The following is a 9,450-nucleotide window of genomic DNA, read 5'->3' as shown; positions in this document are numbered from 1 at the left end:
CATGTTTAAATTGTCAGTGTTTATTTTGATTTTAGTGGCAAAACAGAATTTTAAAAAATTCTAAATATGAGGTAAACTCCCAGCAGAGCCCCAAGTCCAATGGGTATATCCTCTGGCGTGTTGATGTTAATGTGTTGATGTTCTCCGTATCCATAGCCAGAATGATTTTGCAGTGCATGGTGATCAAACAGGTTTCCTGTTATATTCATCAGAGGTGAAATCTGTGTTTCCCCCCAAAAATAGTAATTATACAGATCTTTAACAAAACACGCATACGACAGTATTCATACCTTGGTTGTTGTGGTGAATGTGAAATGTAAAAAAAACTGTTTTGATAATGGGTTTCATACGCATACCTTGTCCATAATGTAGAGGCCTATGGGATATTCATTGAAGAGGTACAGTTGAAGTCGGAAGTTTACATACATTTAGGTTGTTTTTCAATGACTCCACAAATTTCTATAGTTTTGGCAAAACCTATAGTTTTGGCAAGTTGGTTAGGACATCTACTTTGTGCATGACGCAAGTCATTTTTACAACAATTGTTTACAGACAGATTATTTCACTTATAAGTCACTGTATCACAATTCCAGTGGGTCAAGTTTACATACACCAAGTTGACTGTGCCTTTAAACAGCTTGGATAATTCCAGACAATTATGTCATGGCTTTAGAAGCTTCTGATAGGCTGATTGACATCATTTGAGTCAATTGGAGGTGTACCTGTGGATGTATTTCAAGGCCTACCTCCAAACTCAGTGCCTCTTTGCTTGACATCATGGGAAAATCATGGGAAAGAAATCAGCCAAGACCTCAGAAAAAAAATTGCTCACCGTTCTTGTGATCATTTTGACCCCACGGTGTGAGATCTTGCGTGGAGCCCAGATCGAGGGAGATTATCAGTGGTCTTGTATGTCTTCCATTTCCTAATAATTGCTCCCACAGTTGATTTCTTCAAACCAAGCTGCTTACCTATTGCAGATTCAGTCTTCCCAGCCTGGTGCAGGGCTATAATTTTTTTTCTGGTGTCCTTTGACAGCTCTTTGGTCTTGGCCATAGTGGAGTTTGGAGTGTGACTGTTTGAGGTTGTGGACAGGTGTCTGTTATGCTGATAACAAGTTCAAACAGGTACCATTAATACAAGTAACGAGTGGAGGACAGAGGAGCCTCTTAAAAAAGAAGTTACAGGTCTGTGATAGACAGAAATCTTGCTTGTTTGTAGGTGACCAAATACTTATTTTCCACCATAATTTGCAAATAAATTCATAAAAAATCCTACAATGTGATTTTCTGGATTTCTTTTTCTCATTTTGTCTGTCATAGTTGAAGTGTACCTATGATGAAAATTACAGGCCTCTCATCTTTTTAAGTGGGAGAACTTGCACAATTGGTGGCTGACTAAATACTTTTTGCCCCACTGTATTTGATACTTTATTTATTTTATTTCACCTTTATTTAACCAGGTAGGCTAGTTGAGAACAAGTTCTCATTTGCAACTGCGACCTGGCCAAGATAAAGCGTAGCAATTCGACACATACAACACAGAGTTACACATGAAATAAACAAAACATACAGTTAATAATACAGTAGAACAAAAGAAAACAAAAGGTCTATATACAGTGAGTGCAAATGAGGTAAGTTAAGGAAATAAATAGGCCATGGTGGCGAAGTAATTACAATATAGTAATTAGACACTAGAATGGTAGATCGGCAGAAGATGAATGTGCAGGTAGAGATACTGGGGTGCAAAGGAGCAAAATAAATAAATACCAGTATGGGGATGAGTTAGGTAGATAGATGGGCTGTTTACTGATGGGCTATGTACAGGTGCAGTGATATGTAAGCTGCTCTGACAGCTGGTGCTTAAAGCTAGTGAGGGAGATATGAGTCTCCAGCTTCAGAGATTTTTGCAATTCGTTCCAGTCATGGGCAGCAAAGAACTGGAAGGAAAGACAACCAAAGGAGGAATTGGCTTTTGAGGTGACCAGTGAGATATACCTGCTGGAGCGCGTGCTACGAGTGGGTGCTGCTATGGTGACCAGTGAGCTGAGATAAGGCGGGGCGTTACCTAGCAGTGACTTGTAGATAACCTGTAGCCAGTGGGTTTGGCGACGAGTATGAAGCGAGGGCCAACCAAAGAGAGCGTACAGGTCGCAATAGTGGGTAGTGTATGGGGCTTTGGATCACCGAAGTCAAGGATCGGTAGGATGGTCAGTTTTACGAGGGTATGTTTGGCAGCATGAGTGAAGGATGCTTTGTTGCGAAATAGGAAGCTGATTCTAGATTTCATTTTGGATTGGAGATGCTTAATGTGAGTCTGGAAGGAGAGTTTACAGTCTAACCAGACACCCAGGTATTTGTAGTTGTCCACGTATTCTAAGTCAGAGCCGTCCAGTGTGGTGATGCTGGACGGGCGAGCAGATGCGGGCAGTGATCGATTGAATAGCATGCATTTAGTTTTACTTGCGTTTAAGAGCAGTTGGGGGTCACGGAAGGAGAGTTGTATGGCATTGAAGCTCGTCTGGAGGTAAGTTAACACAGTGTCCAAGGAGGGGCCAGAAGTATAATCATACAATGTGATTTTCTGGATTTTTGTTTTAGATTCCGTCTCTCACAGTTGAAGTGTACCTATGTTAAAAATTACAGACCTCTACATGCTTTGTAAATAGGAAAACCTGCAAAATCGCCAGTGTATCAAATACTTGTTCTCCCCACTGTATATCCATAGTAAAACAAGTCCTATATCGACATAACCTGAAAGGCCACTCACCACTCAGTCAGGAAGTTAAAGCTTGGTCACAAATGGGTCTTCCAAATGGACAATGACCCCAAGCATACTGCCAAAGCTGTGGCAAACTGGCTTAAGGACAACAAAGTCAAGGTATTAGAGTGGCCATCACAAAGCCCTGACCTCAATCCCATAGAACAATTGTGGGCAGAACTGAAAAAGTGTTTGCGAGCAAGAAGGCCTACAAACCTGACTCAGTTACACCTGCTTTGTCAGGAGGAATGGGCCAAAATTCCTCCAACGTATTGTGGGAAGCTTGTGGAAGGCTACCCAAAAAGTTTGACCCAAGTTAAACAATTTAAAGGCAATGCTACCAAATACTTATTGAGTGTATGTAAACTTCTGACCCACTGGGAATGTGATGAAAGAAATAAAAGCTGAAATAAATAATTCTCTCTACTATTATTCTGACATTTCACAATCTTACAATAAAGTGGTGATCCTAACTGACCAAAGACAGGGAATTTTTACTAGGATTAAATGTCAGGAATTGTGAAAAACCGAGTTTAAATGTATTTGGCTAAGGTGTATGTGAACTTCCGACTTCAACATGTGATCTGCATAACATACCAATCAATACCAATTGACATACCTTTGTATGCCTCCTCGTCTGTTTACCTGTAGAGACAGACACAAAAGTGAGCAGTTCAGTCATCTGCACCCATTACAGCTAGCCTTCAACATATCCTTATAGACTGCATATTCTTACCTCTGTTGATTGATATCCATTGAATTGTCTCCAATTTCTGTTTTTGAGAGATTTGCACAAATATTTTTAAAAATATATATTTTAAGATTTTATTTTTTTGAAGTAACCTTTATTTAGCAGGCAAGCCAGTTAAGAACAAATTCTTATTTACAATAACGGCCTACCCCGGGCCAAACCCTAACATGAACAACGCTGGGCCAATTGTGCGCCACCCTATGGGACTTCCAATCACATCTGGTTGTGATACAGCTTGGAATGGAACCAGGGTCTCGTAGGGATGCCTCTAGCACTGAGATGCAGTGCCTTAGAACGTTTCGCCACCCGGGAGCCCCGCTGCAACACTCGCGAGCCCTGAAAAGATCGATGGTATCATAATAAAACAATATCAATTTAGATCATATAAGGGACAAACTTTACCTTAACTGAAAAATTTAAAGAGCTCCTCAGTTTAAGTGCCAGCACTTGCCCCCTTTCAAATTCAAATAGAAATGTTTCAGTTGGGCAGTTAGGTTCTTGCAAAACCCCACACCAACTACGGAGGTTCCTCGATGAACCCCACCCTCCTATGGGGTTCTTTGAAGAACCTTTTGGTGCAATTTTCAGTGCCAAGAACCATAAGCTTCTTTGAAGAACTTCGAGGATCTTTGAAGAACCCTTGTTGAACACCTACTTTTAGAGTGTAGCTATATGCTGATATGCTGATTGGTGTACCCATCCCTTATCGATTATTATGAATTACTATGAAGCATTGTGAAATTGTCTCCATATTGTAACTATCTGATGACAATAACAACATATCCCCAAAGAAGACAATTAAGTCAGTGAAAAGTATGAGAGACCCGTTTTAAAATGTGTCAATGCACCAATAACTAGCGCATCTACAGCAGCAGTATCTATCCATCTTTGAAGTCTCACCACGTTGCCATCATCGGTTATGACATTGCAGGTGGTAGGCCCCATCGTCTCGACTGTAGCGTAGAAGCATGATCTGAGCAGCAGAAGCACAGTTCAAAGAAATCAAACTATGCCGTTTGGATGTTGGTTTAAGCATGCATCAAACAAGTAGCAGTCTTCCGCTGTGCTGCGGGGGTGCGGCGCTGAGAAGTTTGTAAAAGAAGGTGGTGTGGTGTTTGGGTTTCCTTGCTCACTGATCTCGTTGTTCAGAAGAGAATCTGGCCCAGGGATTATCAACGAGATTCAGCCGCGTAGACAAACAGATAGAATATTTGACTGAAACATAATCATTTCTAACCTTGCTAACATTTGTACACGATCACGTCTCTCTATTATGCGTGGGAATACTTGGGAGGATTTCCAAAATTAAAATCACTTGGAGCTGATTTCCTGGTGTTTTTACAGTCTTATGTCCAACAATAAGAAAATACATTTAAAATTGATGCCTCAGGGTCAGATAGAGGGCACTGTGCAATTGTAGGACTGGATTGATGATTTCTTCCTTTTGAAAAAGTTTCATGGGGAAGAAATGGAAGTGTTTGCCAACAATGGGTTGGACCCCTAGCTTGTGGTGATATACTGTGTTGGTACAACTGAAAAGCCCTCACCAGACAGAGATAGATGAAATGGGGAGAAGGAAGGGAGGAGAGAGAGAGAAAAACACTTTATTGCGTCAAGACCGTACAGTACATCAACATTCAACCGTCATGTACAACCGCGCTGATGTGTACGAGTCTGTAAGAAAAACAGAAGTTTGGGCAGATAAAAAAAAAAGACAAATGCAGATCCCCCTCATCGTCAACAGAGCACAACACCCCCTGATGGCCCTATGTATGGATGAAGAGCCTAAGGTTCCCAAACAAAACTGTAGTAGGCATATTCCACCTTCAGTCTTGTTGCCACCAACCCCTTGAGCATGTCCACGACCAGTGTGGGAGTAATCACCTTAGAACAATAATATATGGCCTATTATTTGTTAATTCTTTCAACAACAATGTATTACTTTACGCATTAACTCCCTGGGGAAAGTAATTGGTTACATTGAAATACATTTTGCATTACACCTAAACATTGCGCGTCCTCACTCATTGTAAACAACGTCAACGTTCTACTACGCAGGCCTATAACACCAACACAAGTAGCCTAATGATGACCGATTATACGACTCAAATCAAGCCTTGTTTGGACGAGGCAGGCCTACGGTCGTCTTCAGCAGCAGTGGTCAGGTCTCGGGGGTCTTTCGCTAAAAGTTTTGTGTTGGTGTGTTGCCTTTGCAGGTGCTTCAAGGGATTGGAAGTCGTGTTGATAGCAGAGGGGAGGTGTTTCTTGTCTGGTCACAGTCTATGTTTTGCAGTTTTATCCTTGTCATTTTGTCCTACAAATCAAAGTAATGGGAGTACTTCCACGCTGAGAATGTTCATGTTTTAGACGCTTCTGCCATGTTTCACCTCCCAACTAAAGCTGTTAGTAGTAGTGTGTGTGTGTTAACAGGAACTAGGTGAGAGGACGAAAATAACTTGAATCTGGGGCAGGGGGATTATTTTATATTGCGTCAACAGAGAGGGAACAATAATCACAAATATTTATATGGATCAATAACTACAATATGAAGGGAATGATAACAAAAGTAACAACTGACTTCTTTGACCAGTAACTAATATTATTACTCAAAATGGAACAGTAACTTCGTTATGTTACTTGTTACTGCAAAAAGTAATGGTATTAATGTAGCCCCCCAGCACTGCCCACCACATTCACAGACTCCTGTACAGATTACAGTTCTACCTGGTCTTCCAGATGGTCAACCTGGCTTCTCCTGACAGAAGGTTCAGCAGGACTACCGCTCCTGTGCCTGAAACTGTATTTCAGTCCTAGAATGAACAGCCTGGAAGAGAACCCCTCCACCAAGAACCAGCTGGTTAGCAGAGTAAACATTCTTACCAGTCTTGGACACTGTACGAAGAGATGAGCTAACGTACACAACGGAAAACCCTCCCCAACGCTTAGATCTAGACGCACCAGGGGCTATCGCCCCATGTATGATCCTGCATTGGAGGTCAGCTGTGCGTTTGTCGATTGGTAGCTTCTACAGTGACAGCCAGCAGCCTTTTTGGACCAAACAACTCGGCCCACCCCATTGACTTCACCTTCGCCAGAGAACATTCATTCGACACCTTCACACATGTTGTGTATATCGCCTTCTTTCCAACTGCCTTAAAGTCCCACAGTTCTGGGGTCAGCAGCAGCCCCTCCCCTCCTGCACCACCCACCACAGCAGCAGTGGTGATATTCATGCTGGGGAGGGTGTTTTCTTGACCCTCAGTCCACTGGTCAGAATGTGTGTTGTTGAACACAAAATAATGCTTGATAGTTTGTTGGCAAGGACTCAGAGACCTCGGTTACAATCTGCTTCAGCGGGCGGCATGACCAGATCCCCTATCTCTCTCCCAGCTCCTCATCTGACCTGCTTGTGCTCTGCATCAGGTGGCCCAGCTTTGCACACCCTGCAGTCAGCATGCTTGAGTTACTGTATTACTGGCGACAGTAATGATGCATTGCTATTATAACCAGCTAACAGAAGGCAACATGTACAGAACATGCCTGAGGTGTACAGTACAGGTCATGAGGTCGCAGCATTCCATCACAGCTCACATGACTGGAACGTTGGCTACCACAGGCAAGCCAACATGAACGGAAACCATTACAAAAATATGTCTGTGTGTCTCTGTTTTCCATGAGTAGGAGATCATGGTTTAGAGAAATAGATATGGATGTTGTGACTAGAGTGGAGAAAACTGCCATATCCTGTCTAAGGGCACGTGTGTGTGTGTGTGTGTGTGTGTGTGTGTGTGTGTGTGTGTGTGTGTGTGTGTGTGTGTGTGTGTGTGTGTGTGTGTGTGTGTGTGTGTGTGTGTGTGTGTGTGTGTGTGTGTGTGTGTGTGTGTGTGTGTGTGTGTGTGTGTGTGTGTGTGTGTTAGGACACGGCCTGTTACTGACTCCAAATCAGATAAACTGTGACTGTATCTGGTAGATAATGCCTGTAACTGATTTGAGGTTAGGAGAGTCTTGCTGTAGAAGATCAGAGAGAAACAGCTAACGGAGTGTGTATGATACATTCTACTGTAGGTTTAGAGGTGTTTCTGATCTCTGCTTTACTACAAGAATGACTTGACTACTGAAAGCCTGCTGAATGCACGTTACTATACATCAGATGTTTGTAAGATCCCTGCTTTGTGATAAGAACTCAGGGATCCCATCTTTCATGTTTTGTCCTGTAAGTAGGGCACCCCCAGAGCACTTCTCAGACAGTTGTGAAGACATGCAGAGATGAGACAAGGCTGAGAATACCCTGTATTGTATGTTAATTCTCATGGACTCAACCCAGCCTGCTCAACCAACCATTCCTGCTGACTTGAACAGCATCATGTGTGGTTGGGGGACAGCTGAAGTTGTTGTCCTGTGACGTGGTGACTGAGCTCCGTGTGCATAGTCCACAATCATGTCAGTGTGTGTGTGTGTGTGTGTGTCACTTGTGTACTGAGTCAGCAATCAGTAACAATGACCCTTAGCTAGCAGCTCTGTTTAGTGACAGTTCACTATCTGCCACACAGCTTACATTTTGTCAACATAAACAAAACTGTCATCTACTGTGCAGTCAGGTAAGGTCACGCTGCTGGTCTCTCCTCTCCATTCTGCTTCACTCTTTTGAAATGGATGGTGTGCGTTTTAGGCCGAATGGTACCACCATGAAACCACACAGACCGTGTTCATTTCTGTCAATGGATTCATCGTCATTTATGCAAAACGCATACATCAAAAGACTGAGCTCTTATCACCGTTTCAACTTCTCTGGAGACACAATCCCTTTCAAAGACAACTGCATAAATCATCCGGAGGATGTAATCCTTCTAACCTTGTCTTCTGTTCTTTTCTAATGGGCCCGGTCACACATACGTCAACATGCACACAAACGCAGGCTTCGAACGTAGGCGCACAGCCACACGGCAGACACACACACATACACAAACACACACACACACACCTGGTCCTAGAGTAGTGTCAATGCCATGCCAGCCAAGAAAATAACATAGCAGCTCCTTCACAGTGTTCAGGAGCAGACTAAACAGACATGCCCAGTGCACATTCCACAGTCACTACTCACCTCACCTGGCAACTGGACTACTGAGGGAACACTGTATATAGAGAGTACTATTCTAAACACTGACAATAGCCTGGGTAACACCTGGACTGTAGTATCCCATCGGGTCGAATAACCACAACCACGTCTGGAACTTGGCTGAACATCTCATCCCAAAGACCTACTCATCCCAAAGATCTACTCATCCCAAAGACCTACTCATCCCAAAGATCTACTCATCCCAAAGACCTACTCATCCCAAAGACCTACTCATCCCAAAGACCTACTCATCCCAAAGACCTACTCATCCCAAAGACCTACTCATCCCAAAGACCTACTCATCCCAAAGACCTACTCATCCCAAAGACCAACTCATCCCAAAGACCTACTCATCCCAAAGATCTACTCATCCCAAAGGCATACTCATCCCAAAGGCATACTCATCCCAAAGACCTACTCATCCCAAAGACTTACTCACCCTAAAGACCTACTCATCCCAAAGACACTGGGAACATTTAGTACATGTCTTTAAAGATTTAGCTAAATGTATCTGGTAATGGGATATACCATTAGCGTTTGCTATACAGTAGGTGAGATGTTTTTTTTTTCTTGTGCGAGAGATATCTGCTGTGTACAGTAAAACACATTGGTGCCGTAGTATGAAGGACATTCGTTCTGTGGTATTGCTTTGTGAAGTGGATTCTGAGAGCTAGCGGCAGTGCAAGGTCTACAGTGAGAAACCTAGCAGATGGTTTCTAGAATACTCAGTTTGTGCAATATGGTGCTGAGATGACCCTCTGACTGCTGATGTAATAACAGAGAGAGGAATGAGTGAGCCACTCTCAGAACCAATCTCACAGAC

Source organism: Oncorhynchus tshawytscha, linkage group LG05 (genome assembly GCF_018296145.1).
Source record: "Oncorhynchus tshawytscha isolate Ot180627B linkage group LG05, Otsh_v2.0, whole genome shotgun sequence".
NCBI classification, from domain to species: domain Eukaryota; kingdom Metazoa; phylum Chordata; class Actinopteri; order Salmoniformes; family Salmonidae; genus Oncorhynchus; species Oncorhynchus tshawytscha.
Note: the sequence above shows the minus strand (reverse complement) of the source record.